We start from the raw sequence: 14,025 nt of genomic DNA, 5'->3' as shown, positions 1-14,025 counted from the left end.
CACACACACACACACACACACACACACACACACACACACACACGGGAGGACTGAACCTCCGACGGGGGAACGCGCGAACCATGGCAAGGCGCCTTTGACCACACGGCTACCCCGCATGGCGTGCTTTATTAACCATCTCATTTATTAAAGAAAACGAAGTAAGAGCCTATTACGATCATAACTCAGAATGTATGTTTCCTCACTCCGCCAAAAGTTAGTATCCATCCAGTGCAAAAATCGAGTTCCTTGTGTGAGAGACTTAGGACATGTCTCTCATATGCAAAAGTTGTTAGCTCCTGGTCGCTCTCAGTATTGCCTCTACATCGACTGGTAATGTTGGCTGTGATTCTCCTTCCCATCAACTGCGAGGTTAAATCGTCAAGAGCAGTTGTGAGCTCGTATACATTGCGGCAATCCAACTTTGTCATCAGCTCTGTCTACCGTAGAATCTGACGACCAGAGAAAGCGGTGTTGTTGGTACAGGTAATTTTCCGAATGTCCATGACGAAGAGCGCATTAGGTGGCCTCCTGTTATTAACGACACCCTTGAGAATCACAAGGAGCGGCAATGGACTGGTGAAGACTAGAGCCACTGGATGATGAGTGCAGATGTGATGATCCACAAAGGTGTCAGCCCGTATACGGTACAGTGTAGAACACATCTGCTACCGATCTTACTCCTGTGTTCCAGTCACACTCTGCAGACGTTAATGGCACGGGGGTAAGTAGACAATGAAATACTCTGTCTTGTTTGCTTCCTCTAATGCGTAAACTTCACAAACTTTCGCGTTTCGGACTTAAATGATCTCGTCTGTCAGATATAATGACACAAGTAAGTAATTGTCTCACAGAACACAAAGTTTATCACACATATATGAAGGCGAAACATACCATATTAAGGGGACATCGATACACAGTATCTAGGGCGCGCGTGGGTCACAGGCGACTCCACAGTCAACACCCCAAGTAAACACGACTCCTACGACATGGCTGCGATACCAGTGTCCAACACTCGATTTTAATTTTAATATTTTTGTGTTTTGTAATAAGCAAGTCATCAATAAATAGAATTATCCTTATTTTCTGTAAATTTAACTTCTATATACTTTTAGAAAGAAAATATGCTTTTTTTTGTACTGTATCATACGAGTATGTTAAAGTGGTTCCAGCGTCACGCTAGTCCACAGTACATTTTTATAGTTTATAGATTTTGATTACTTGTTAGAAAAAAAAGTCCCGCCCCCATGAACCATGGATCTTGCCGTAGCTGGGGAGGCTTGCGTGCTTCAGCGACACACATAGCCTTACCTTAGGTGAAACCACAACTGAGAGATATCTGTTGAGAGGTCAGACAGACGTGTGGTTCCTGAAGGGGCGGCAGCTGCCTTTTCAGTAGTTGCAGGGGCAACGGTCTGGATGACTGACTGACCTGGCCTTGTAACATAAACTTAAACGGCTTTGCTGTGCTGGTACTGAGAACTTCTGAAAGCAAGGGGAAACTACAGCCGCAATTTTTCCCGAGGGTATGCAGCTTTATTGTATGGTTAAACGATAATGACGACCACTTGGGTAAAGTATTCCGCAGGTAAAATAATCCCCCATTCGGATCTCAGGGTGGAGACTACTCAGGAAAACATCATTACCAGGAGAAACAAAACTGGCGTTCTACGCTCTACGGATAGGAGCGTGGAATGTCAGATCCATCAATCAGGCAGGTAGGTCAGAAAATTTAGAGGGGGAAACAGATAGGTTAAAGTTACGTATAGTGGGAATCAGTAAAGTTCGGTGGCAAGAGGAACAAGACTTCTAGTCAGGTGAATACAGGTTTATAAATACAAAATCAAATATGGGTAATGCAGGAGTACGTTTTATAATGAATAACAAAATAGGAATGCGAATAAGTTATACGAACAGCATAGTGAACACATTATTGTAGCTAAGACAGACACGAAGCCCCGTCCTATTACACTACCACAAGTATATGTGCCAACTAGCTTCGCAGATGATGAAGAGACTGAAGAAATATATGATGCGATAAAAAAAATTATTCAGATAGTTAAGGGAGACTAAATAGTCGAAATAGACATGGAGGAATGGAATTCGACACAAGTGAAAGGAAGAAAATGAAAAATAATAGGTGAATATGGAATGGGAGTAAGGAATGAAAGAGGAAGCCGCCTGGTAGCATTTTGCACAGAGCATAATTTAATCATAGCTAACACTCGGTTTACGAATCATGAAAGAGGCTGTATGAATGGGAGAGATCTGGAGACGCTGGAAGAATTTATATAGATAATATAATGGTAAAACAGATTTATGAATCAGATTTTAAATTGTAAGACACTTCTAGGGGCAGATGTGGACTCTGACCACAATTTATTGGTTATGAACTGTAGATTAAAATTGAAAAAAAACTGCAAAAAGGTAGGAATTTAAGAAGATGGAACCCGGGCAAACTGAAATAGCCAGCGGTTAAAGAGAGCTTCAGAATGAGCATTAGAGAACTATTGACAAGAACAGGGGAAAGAAATACAGTAAAAGGAGAATGGCTAGCTTTGAGAGATAAAATAGTGAAGGAAGCAGAGGAACAAGTAGGTAAAAAGACGAGGGCCAGTGGAAATCCTTGGCTAACAAAAGAGATATTGAATTTAACTGATGAAAGGAGAAAATATAAAAATGCAGTAAATGAAGCAGGCGAAAAGGAATACAAACGTCTCAAAAATGAAATCAAAAGGAAATTGAAAACGGCTAAACAGGGATGGCGGGGAGACGAATGTAAGGCTGTAGGAGCATACATCACTAGGCGATGTACTTGAGGGCAATATTATAGAAATGGAAGAGAACGTAGATGAAAATGAATGGGAGATATGATACTGCGCGAAGAATTTGACAGAGCACTGAAAGACCTCAGACGAAATAAGGCCCCTGGAGTAGACAAGATTCCATTAGAACTACTGATAGCCTTTGGAGAGCCGGCCATGACAAAACTCCTCCATTTGGTGAATAGGATGTGTGAGACAGGCGAAATACACTCAGACTTCAAGAAGAATATAATAATTCTAATGCCAAACAAAGCAGGAGCTGACAGGTGTGAGAATTCAAAAATGGTTCAAATGGCTCTGAGCACTATGGGACTTAACATCTGAGGTCATCAGTCCCCTAGAACTACTTAAACTTAACTAATCTAAGGACATCACACACATCCATGCCCGAGGCTGAAGCGCCTAGAACCTCTCGGCCACACCGGCCGGCGGTGTGAGAATTACCGAACTATCAGTTTAGTATGTCACGGCTGCAAAATACTAACACGAATTTTTTATAGACGAATGGAAGAACTGATAGAAGCTGACCTCGCGGAAGATCATTTTCCATTCCGGGGAAATGTAGAACACGAGGAATACTGACCCTACGACTTCTCATAGAAGATGGGGTAAGGAAACGCAAATCTACGTTTTCAGCGTTTTTTAGACTTGGAGAAGGCTTTTGACAATGTTGACTGGAATACTCTCTTTCAAGTTCTGAAGGTGGCAGGGGTAAACTGCAGGGAGCGAAAGGTTATTTACAATTTGTATAGAAACCAGATGGCCACTATAAGACTCGAGGGGCATGAAAGGGAAGCAGTGCTTGAGAAGGGAGTGAGACAGGGTTGTAGCCTATCCCAGATGTTATTCAATCTGTATACTGAGCAAGCAGTAAAGAAAAGAAAAGAAAAGAAAAAAAATTGGAGTAGGAATTAAAACCCAGGAGAAGAATTAAAACTTTGAGGTTTTCCGATGACATTGTAGTTCTGTCAGAGACAGCAAAGATCTTAGAAGAACGGTTGAACGGAATTAAGAGTTTCTTGAAAGGAGGGTATAGGATGAACATAAACAAAAGAAAAACTAGGATAATGGAATGTAGTCGAATTAAATCAGATGATGCTGAGGGAATTAGCTTGAGAAACGAGACACTTAAAGTAGCAGACGGGTCTTACTATTTGGGCAGTAAAATATCTGATGATGGCCGCAGAAGGGGGGATATAAAATGTAGACTGGCAATGGCAAAATAGGCAGTTCTGTAGAAGAGAATTATATTTACATCGAGTATAGATTTAAGAGTTTCGTGACACTTCCTGAAAGTATTTGCATGGAGTGTAGCCATGTATGGAAGTGAAACACGGACAATAGTTTAGCCAATACAAGAATAGAAGCTTTCGATATGTGGTGCTACAGAAGGATGTTGAAAAATAGATGGGTAGGTCACGTAACTAATGCAGAGGTACTGAATAGAATTGGGTAGAAGAGGAATTTATGGGACAACTTGACTAGAAGAAGGGATATGTTGATCGGACACGTTCTGAGGCATCAAGAGATCACCGATATAGTGTTGGAGGAAAACGTGGAGGGTAAAAGTCGTAGAGGGAGACCAAGAGATTCAGAAGGATGTGGGTTGCAGTAGTTACTCGGAGATGAAGAGGCTTATACAATATAAAGTATCATAGAGAGCAGCATCAAACAAGCCTCTGGACTGAAGACCACAACAACAACAAATACTAAAAGTTGTAGATGCTGTATTTGAAAGAACTAATACCATGTAACGGCCACAGACTGTTTTACTTAAGGAGCCACATGTCAGCAAACAGTGCCATTTGTCCATGGTCCTCTTGTGTACGGGAATTTTCGACGAGATACTGTGTATCCAGGGCAAGGAGTATCCAGGGCAAGGAGTATCCAGGGCAGGAGTATCCAGGGCAAGGTTCCTGAATTAGTATCTCTTATTGAAGGAAATAGTGCGCATATAGTATTAGGAACGGAAAGTTGGTTAAAACCGGAAGTGAACAGTAACGAAATCCTAGACACAGAATGGAATATATACCGCAAGGATAGGATAAACGCCAATGGTGGAGGAGTATTTATAGCAGTAAAGAATTCAATAATATCCAGTGAAGTTATTAGCGAATGCGAATGTGAAATAATCTGGGTTAAGTTAAGTATCAAAGGTGGGTCAGATATGATAGTCGGATGCTTCTATAGACCACCTGCATCAGCAACCGTAGTAGTTGAGCGCCTCAGAGAGAACCTGCAGAACGTCGTGAAGAAGTTTCGTGATCATACTATTGTAATAGGGGGAGACTTCAATCTACCAGGTATAGAATGGGATAGTCACACAATCAGAACTGGAGCCAGGGACAGAGACTCTTGTGACATTATCCTGACTGCCTTGTCCGAGAATTACTTCGAGCAGATAGTTAGAGAACCAACTCGTGAAGCTAACGTTTTAGACCTCATAGCAACAAATAGACCGGAACTTTTCGACTCCGTGAATGTAGAAGAGGGTATCAGTGATCATAAGTCAGTGGTTGCATCAATGACTACAAGTGTAATAAGAAATGCCAAGAAAGGAAGGAAAATATATTTGCTTAACAAGAGTGATAGGGCACAAATCGCAGAATATCTGAGTGACCACCATCAAACGTTCATTTCTGAGGAAGAGGATGTGGAACAAAAATGGAAAAAATTCAGAAACATCGTCCAGTACGCCTTAGATAAGTTCGTACCGACTAAGGTCCAAAGCGAGGGGAAAGATCCACCGTGGTATAACAATCATGTACGAAAGGTACTACGGAAACAAAGAAAGCTTCATCATAGGTTTAAGAGTAGTCGAATCATAGCTGATAAGGAAAAGCTGAACGAAGCGAAAAAGAGCGTAAAGAGAGCAATGAGAGAAGCATTCAACGAATTCGAACATAAAACATTGGCAAACAATCTAAACAAGAACCCTAAAAAGTTTTGGTCATATGTAAAATCGGTAAGCGGATCTAAATCCCCTATTCAGTCACTCGTTGACCACGATGGCACCGAAACAGAGGACGACCGAAGAAAGGCAGAAATACTGAATTCAGTGTTCCGAAACTGTTTCACTGCGGAAAATCGTAACACGGTCCCTGACTTCAGCCGTCGCACGGACGCCAAAATGGAAAATATTGAAATAAACGATATCGGAATTGAAAAACAACTGCTATCACTTAGTAGCGGAAAAGCATCCGGACCAGACGAGATACCCTTAAGATTCTACAGTGATTATGCTAAAGAACTTGCCCCCTTTCTATCAGCAATTTATCGTAGATCGCTGGAAGAACGTAAAGTACCTAGCGACTGGAAGAAAGCGCAGGTCGTTCCCATTTTCAAGAAGGGTCATAAATCAGATGCGAATAATTATAGGCCTATTTCGCTTACGTCAATCTGTTGTAGAATAATGGAACATGTTTTGTGTTCTCGTATTATGACGTTCTTAGATAATACAAATCTCCTTCATCATAACCAACATGGATTCCGCAAACAGAGATCATGTGAAACTCAGCTCGCCCTATTTGTCCAAGAAATTCACAGTGCCGTAGACACTGGCGAGCAGATTGATGCCGTATTCCTGGACTTCAGGAAGGCATTTGATACGGTTCCGCACTTACGTTTAGTGAAAAAAATACGAGCTTACGGAATATCGGACCAGGTTTGTGATTGGATTCAGGATTTCCTAGAAGAAAGAACACAACATGTCATTCTTAACGGTTCAAAATCTGCAGATGTAGAGGTAATTTCGGGAGTACCGCAGGGAAGCGTGATAGGACCTTTATTGTTTACAATATACATAAATGACTTAGTTGACAACATCGGTAGCTCCGTGAGGCTATTTGCAGATGACACGGTTGTCTACAAGAAAGTAGCAACATCAGAAGACTCGTACGTACTCCAGGAGGACCTGCAGAGGATTAATGCATGGTGCGACAGCTGGCAGCTTTCCCTAAACGTAGATAAATGTAATATAATGCGCATACATAGGGGCAGAAATCCATTCCAGTACGATTATGCCATAGGTGGTAAATCATTGGAAGCGGTAACGACCGTAAAATACTTAGGAGTTACTATCCGGAGCGATCTGAAGTGGAATGATCACATAAAACAAATAGTGGGAAAAGCAGGCGCCAGGTTGAGATTCATAGGAAGAATTCTAAGAAAATGTGACTCATCGACGAAAGAAGTAGCTTACAAAACGCTTGTTCGTCCGATTCTTGAGTATTGCTCATCAGTATGGGACCCTTACCAGGTTGGATTAATAGAAGAGATAGACATGATCCAGCGAAAAGCAGCGCGATTCGTCATGGGGACATTTAGTCAGCGCGAGAGCGTTACGGAGATGCTGAACAAGCTCCAGTGGCGGACACTTCAAGAAAGGCGTTACGCAATACGGAGAGGTTTATTATCGAAATTACGAGAGAGCACATTCCGGGAAGAGATGGGCAACATATTACTACCGCCCACATATATCTCGCGTAATGATCACAACGAAAAGATCCGAGAAATTAGAGCAAATACGGAGACTTACAAGCAGTCGTTCTTTCCACGCACAATTCGTGAATGGAACAGGGAAGGGGGGATCAGATAGTGGTACAATAAGTACCCTCCGCCACACACCGTAAGGTGGCTCGCGGAGTATAGATGTAGATGTAGATGTATCGACGTCCTCTATATATGATATGGTTTACTTTTATATACAATATGTATCTATCATTTTGCACTCTGTAGGATTGCTTTTCAAGTGCGCCTTTTTATTTGACAAGTTCCGATGGTGACTTAAGGCACAAAAGCGTAAAATTGTGAAGGTAATAAAATACCGGAAAAGTACGAACAGGACCAGCGCTCTGAGAGTTCCGTACAACAAACTTAATTATGCATGTAGATAGTTCATATGAGTGAGTTTACGAGTATGAAAATATGTGACGTAAATGGTAAACTTAGAAGCTTAAATTGTTTAGGCTGCCAATGGACCGTAGACGTCAGCATTTGACGTAAATTTCAACTTGATTCCTCTACCCGTTCATGAGAAAGGGGGGCGTTAACAGACGAACAGACCGACGGACAACAAAGTGATCGCGTAAGTGTTCCGTTTTTACCAACTGGGATACGGAACTCCAAAAACCGATGAAGACGGTGTGTTACTTTTTTCAGTGCAGTCGTGATCGCGGACTCGTTTAACGATTTTATGTCGGTATTAACAGGGATAAACACCCCCGAGAGGGGACAAGAGGAGGCACTTTCCCCGTCCTGGAATTTGGGGTACAACCTATTAATTTATCACAGAATTCCTCCGATTTTCTATAAATGATTGTCACCGATTTTACTAAACCGCAGGTCCAGCACTGCCGAGCGCGACGGGAAATAGTGTAGCTTTAGCAATCCTTACGGAACTTACGTTTGTAAGGTTGTATACTGCTGAAAATTCACGCGACAGCAGTTTCGGTGCTGTCCTACGACCAAGGCTGATGTGAACCTCTACGGGCCGCAGCCGCAACAGGGCTGCCAATCGTTTCTCTGTCGTATTCTCGTACAGCAATTTTCGAGTCCGCCCACCCCCAGGACAGTCCTGTCCACCCTCACCAGCGCAACGTAAATACGTCTGTGGCGTACCTTCCCAGCACAGTTTGTGTGTGGACCAACAAGATATTTGGTGCCTTGCTAAGGCTAAATTTTGTTTTATACGGAAAATCTGTTTTACTTCAACCTGAACAGGACCGCCATTTTATGTTGATCCTGCAGTCCGTGCTTCATGTGTGAGCCAAAATAGGACAGTTGGAAAGAGAAAATGACTTTTTCTGCAGTAGAAAAGAGAAAACCGTCAGATTTCAGTATTAAAATAATTATGCGTTCCAGAAATTGGCGCCTTCTCGAGCTCTGTGGGTTCGAACACAATGCAATGTACATTCACATTTATGAATTCTGCAACCTGGTTGGAATGCTTCCATAACGGGAGCTCAACCTAGGGAAACGAGAGTCATACTGATTCACTCATACACTGTTAATACACTGTGTTATCGGCCTACTGGACGATGCTTTTGAAAGATTTCCCACATTCATCTAGTCGTAAGCTGGGTTATTCTTTACCCAAATAGCTCAAACATGGTGGCTTCCCAAACATATTTTGTTGAACTTTGGTCATGCCAGATACTATTAAAAAAATTCATGAGAGATAATAAATCCGTAACATGATCAGTTCTACAAATTTTAATCAATAAAAGTCTTATAGTTGCCGTCAAAGTTGTATGACCCTCTTTCTAAATTTATCTCGCGTTTATTCACTCTGAAAAGTTTTGATCAGAGACATTTTTGCTAGATATTTGTCCCCGTCTTTCTGATTTTCTTTATATTACGGATTTTTAGCTTTTAGTGCCAACCTAACATTACTACTGTGTGAAAAAACATCTTTTGTGGACTTTATTCCCTCAGCTATTGGGTACAATTGATGGACTCTTTTGAGGAAGTTATTTTGGATCATTAATTTAACTAGATGTTCTCTGCGTATAGGCTTGCTAATGAAATATGTTTCCCTTGTACGTATCAAAGTTATCTACGTTGAAAAATATATTGAGGAGCGGATAACTACGAATCGTTTAAGATAAAATAAGTGTGTGTGTCTTGTCAAAATCAGCTGTTGGGGTGCACATCTTCAAATTCAGCTACTGAGGTACATCAAGAAGATGAATTGTAGAATCTTACCCACTCTTGAAGAAATATCAGCGATCGCCTGTGGAAACGGGAATACGAAACATGAGCCCACGGTGAGACGAGTGTCTCAGTTAAAGTTGTGAATTTTTCCAAAAGTAGCACTACAATGTTTGGGCATGTCTGGAAAAATGCTTCCAAACAAATATATTCACTTCCTGTTTACAAATTGAAGCAAATCTATTTTCTGAGTGATTCCAGGGCATCCCAAAACTGAGCGTATACTGAGATACGAGACTGAGTGATTCAGTTAATAAGTAAGTGATCTCATGAGGCTTTGGGTACAGGGAATTAACAGAAACAGATTATCACACCACCCAAGCGTTACTTATTGTATGATGCTGCAAGCTTACTGTAGAGCGGCAGATCGTAACTGCAGGTTAGCGCGCCTTTCCCTCAGCAAATTGGGCGTGTGGTGCGCATTGCGGTTCCTAGAACAGTGGTCTCCAAGTGGGGCGGTACCGACCACTGATGGGCGTTAAAGAGATCTGATGGGGTGTTCTTGGTCCATGGTAAATTTGGGGTGTACAAGGAAACAAATGAACATTAAGATCGCTCACTATTGGACACACAATTTCATTGGCTATCAAAGGATAAATGCCTAGAAAGATTTTATGATCTTGTTGTCTCGCTTATGGCTAAGGGCGTGGATGTGATGTCCTTAGGTTATTTAGGTTTAAGTAATTCTAAGTTCCAGGGGACTGATGACCTCAGATGTTAAGTCCCATAGTGCTCAGAGCTATTTTGATAAACGTACAGCGCTCCCGCCATTTAAATACTCGAACAGTGGTAGTCTGCAGACCCATGCTTGCAGAAGAGATAAGTGAAGTACTGCTTGTGGTGAGTTTGCTGCTATTGCAGTTCTTAATGGCACGTCACAGTTACTTCCCAAATTTTTGGACAAATACTTTTCAAATGATGTATTTCTCTGATCTGTAATTTATTGGAAGTTATACTGAAACGTTGGACCAAGTACTGATTTAAACAATGTGTATAATAATATGAGACACTGCTATTTGGTACATGTTAGGCATCTGTTACAATCGAGGGGAGAGGGGTAGACAAAACCCGAGATTGTAGCCCGTAATGATCACCAATCGGATACCATCTTTAAATGTTGTAACTTGAAGTAACATTACTTTTAGGAAAAATTAGTCTTGTCCAACTACACTAAAAGCAGTTTTCACGACATTTATTCCATCTTTTTATCACCTTCTTTTGCCAAATTCAAGTACTGGAAGCCACGAATGTCGATACGGGCTTCTGGCGCTTGGTAAATCAAGAGGAGAGAGACGAGAGCACCATCATGACGCAAATTAGGAATCAAGCACTTTATTTTCACAGTCGTTACAGTAAAGGCACAGCAACCATCAGTAAATCAAAAGTTCTACGGCTCTATTGAACTGCGACAGTTTTGCAATTTGCACTTAGCTAGGAATGTGACACAAAAACATGGGCTCGTCCGGGATTTGAACCCGGGACCTCTCGCACCCTAAGCGAGAATCATACCCCTAGACCAACGAGCCGCTCGTGAGAGGAAATGCTACTCGCTCATGTGAGACGCAGCGAGGCGGTCCAGCTGCGCGCAGAACGCGGCGCGCGCTGTGGGGCCGGCTGCGGCTCCTCTATTGCGCTACGCCCGCCTCACGCGACGCGAAACACAGTTGTGCCGCACACGTGTACAGGAGGGGCTCACGTGATGTAAGTCTGGCAGCTATCAGCCAAGGCCGCCTGCTTTCACAGCTGCGTGGCGCATTTGAAATTGTTGGACTTCAGCAAGTAAAATGACTTCAAAAGCACAGAATAGAAGCAAGTTTGCACCACACAGTAATGATAAAGCTAACTTAATTGAACACTGCAGCATTATCCGACAAAACTAGCATTTTTCTGCGCTCTGCTCAACCTTTAGATGAGGAAGGAGATTGAGAGTTTGCCGTCAAGTCGCCTCCGGCATATTTTGGACACGATGCAAAAACCCGCAGTAGGATGACGGAGGAAACATGTAGCAGATTTAGTAATCGAGGAACCACCTTCTCTGTCTCGAGCTGTTTAGAGAATACGCGGAAAACGCAGAATACATTGTCAAAACGAGGATCTCATTTCTACGTCTTAAGAATACAAGCCTAAAGCCTGAGAATTAAATTCTATTTTCATCCTGACTTATGTCTTTTCGAATGACATCAGTTCACATAAATTTCTGTATTTTTGTCTCCCAGCGACACCGTATGCTATCAAATGTAAAGTCATGCGGCGTGGTCGGCTGGGAGACGCCGAGATACAGGTTCAACCGACTAATTGGAAAGCATTTTCCTATCCTCGCTGCACACTGGCGTCTTACCTTACTTGAGTTGTATATTAGGTGTATGTGATATGTGTAGCAGATTGTAATGGGCGTGTGTAATGTGGAGTTATATTTGCTTTGTATGATAATAGGGGAAGCGAGAGGGTGAAAGTCGGTGCCAGCCATAGCCCACTCGAATAGCACCAAAGGGGACGTCGAGCTTAGCGTACCCACCATCAACAGCGTCCCATGTTCTCACTCCTGGAGACACTGCGGAGAGGTTTGGAATTTAATCGAGGACACGGCGCAAAGTGTGGTCATCAGGACGCCACCAGCGCCTCTCTCCTTTCGGGGAAAGACAAAGGGAAATCTGACTTCATCACACGGCGTACTTTCGTGATGTGACGGGAAACGGTGTATCCAATAACTCATGTCCGTTGACTATCATATGATTTTAAGACTGTGAGCCTGTAAGTAGGCTGTTTAGGTTTTTATGTTGGTAACGCCATGTAGCGCTCTATTTGCTCTGTTGTGGCCCATTACCTGTCTGCATGTCAAGAGTCAGCACTGTCTTTCCGTTGGAAGGACAACACTACTTCTTCAAGACTGCATGGAAACCCACTACTTCCGTGTGCAATTTCTTTTACTGCTCAGACTTTGGGCATAAAATTGTAATTAATACTGTGATCAATGATCAGGACTGTCTTTATGGACTGTGAGAAAATCTTTGCTTTTGACCAACAGTGTATCAATAAGTGTGTGCATTGGATATCTTGGTTATTGTAATTATGAAAATTTTTTTCAAATCTGTATTGGCCACTGCCCAAAACAATTTGCAAATTTTTTTGTGGGGAGCATGGGGCTATGTAAGTAGGCTGTTTAGGTTTTTATGTTGGTAACGCCATGTAGCGCTTTATATGAAAATCACTGACTGTGCTGTGTGCAGTCTGTGGCTGGTCTGCATTGTTGGAATTTGCTATTGTAGTGTTGGGCAGTTAGCTGTTAACAGCGCGTAGCGTTGCGCAGTTGGAGGTGAGCCGCCAGCAGTGGTGGATGTGGGGAGAGAGATGGCGGAGTTTTGACAGCGGATGATCTGAACGTGTGTCCATCAGAGAGTAAATTTGTAAGACTGGATGTCATGAACTAATATATATATATTATGACTTTTGAACACTATTAAGGTAAATACATTGTTTGTTCTCTATCAAAATCTTTCATTTGCTAACTATGGCTATCAGTAGTTAGTGCCTTCAGTACTTACAATCTTTTATTTAGCTGGCAGTAGTGGCGCTCGCTGTATTGCAGTAGTTCGAGTAACGAAGATCTTTGTGAGGTAAGTGATTCATGAAAGGTATAGGTTATTGTTAGTCAGGGCCATTCTTTTGTAGGGATTATTAAAAGTGAGATTTCGTTGCGCTAAAAATATTTTGTGGCAGTTTAGTGATGATCAGAATAAGTAAAGAGAGAAATGTCTGAGTAGGTTCAGTTTTGCTCAGCTGTTTGAAAATCAAATAACGTAAGTGCTTTACCAGCACAATCATTCATAATTTTGTATAATGGGACGTTTCAAGCCTAACCGTGAAGCAAATTTAGTCTAATGAGGAACGGCATAAAGCTACGACGTGTTCCTTGTTTTATGGACTTCAATACCCGCCATACCTGCACATAAACTAAGGGGATCCGTATGTTACAGTGAAGAAGAACGCTAGAAACAGACTGCTACCTAACCCAGTGCAAATAACCAACGAAAGAGTGAGGAGCGCTACAGTCCATCTGGCGATTTAAGTTACATCCTGTTGTTGGATGTAAAGAACCTCTACGGGTGCGCCACGAAACAAAATCTACCTGCAGGTGGGTTCCTATGGAAATCCAAAGACTGAACCCAGTCCACCGCCATTTGCGACTTGAATGGGTCGAGCGAGACATCATTGGAGGGCAGCTTGGAGATGTGTTGTGTTTTCTGATGTAAGCTAGTTCTGCCTTTGGTGGCAGTGATGGCCGTGTGGTGGTTAGGAGCAGGATTGCGAGGACTTGCAACGAATCTGTGTGTGCTAGATGCACTGGAACTGCACCTTGAGTTATTGTCTGGGGTGCGATTCCGTGTTACAGCTGCAAATGTATGGGTCAGTCTGGTAATTCGACCTGTTGTGCTGCCATTCATGAACAGCATTCGAGGGGACATTTTCCAACATGATAACGCTCGCCCACATA

General features: G+C 42.4%; 1 non-coding gene across 1 annotated transcript; it reads right to left on the bottom strand.

The window, feature by feature from the left end:
- Window positions 1-10,987: 10,987 nt before the first annotated feature.
- Window positions 10,988-11,059, bottom strand: Trnap-agg (transfer RNA proline (anticodon AGG)). Its single transcript has one exon. It is a non-coding gene; the product is annotated as a tRNA-Pro (tRNA).
- Window positions 11,060-14,025: the final 2,966 nt, after the last annotated feature.

This window comes from Schistocerca serialis, chromosome 2, assembly GCF_023864345.2.
Source record: "Schistocerca serialis cubense isolate TAMUIC-IGC-003099 chromosome 2, iqSchSeri2.2, whole genome shotgun sequence".
In the NCBI taxonomy this organism is placed as follows: Eukaryota; Metazoa; Arthropoda; class Insecta; order Orthoptera; family Acrididae; genus Schistocerca; species Schistocerca serialis.
This window is presented reverse-complemented; position numbering and strand designations above follow the sequence as displayed.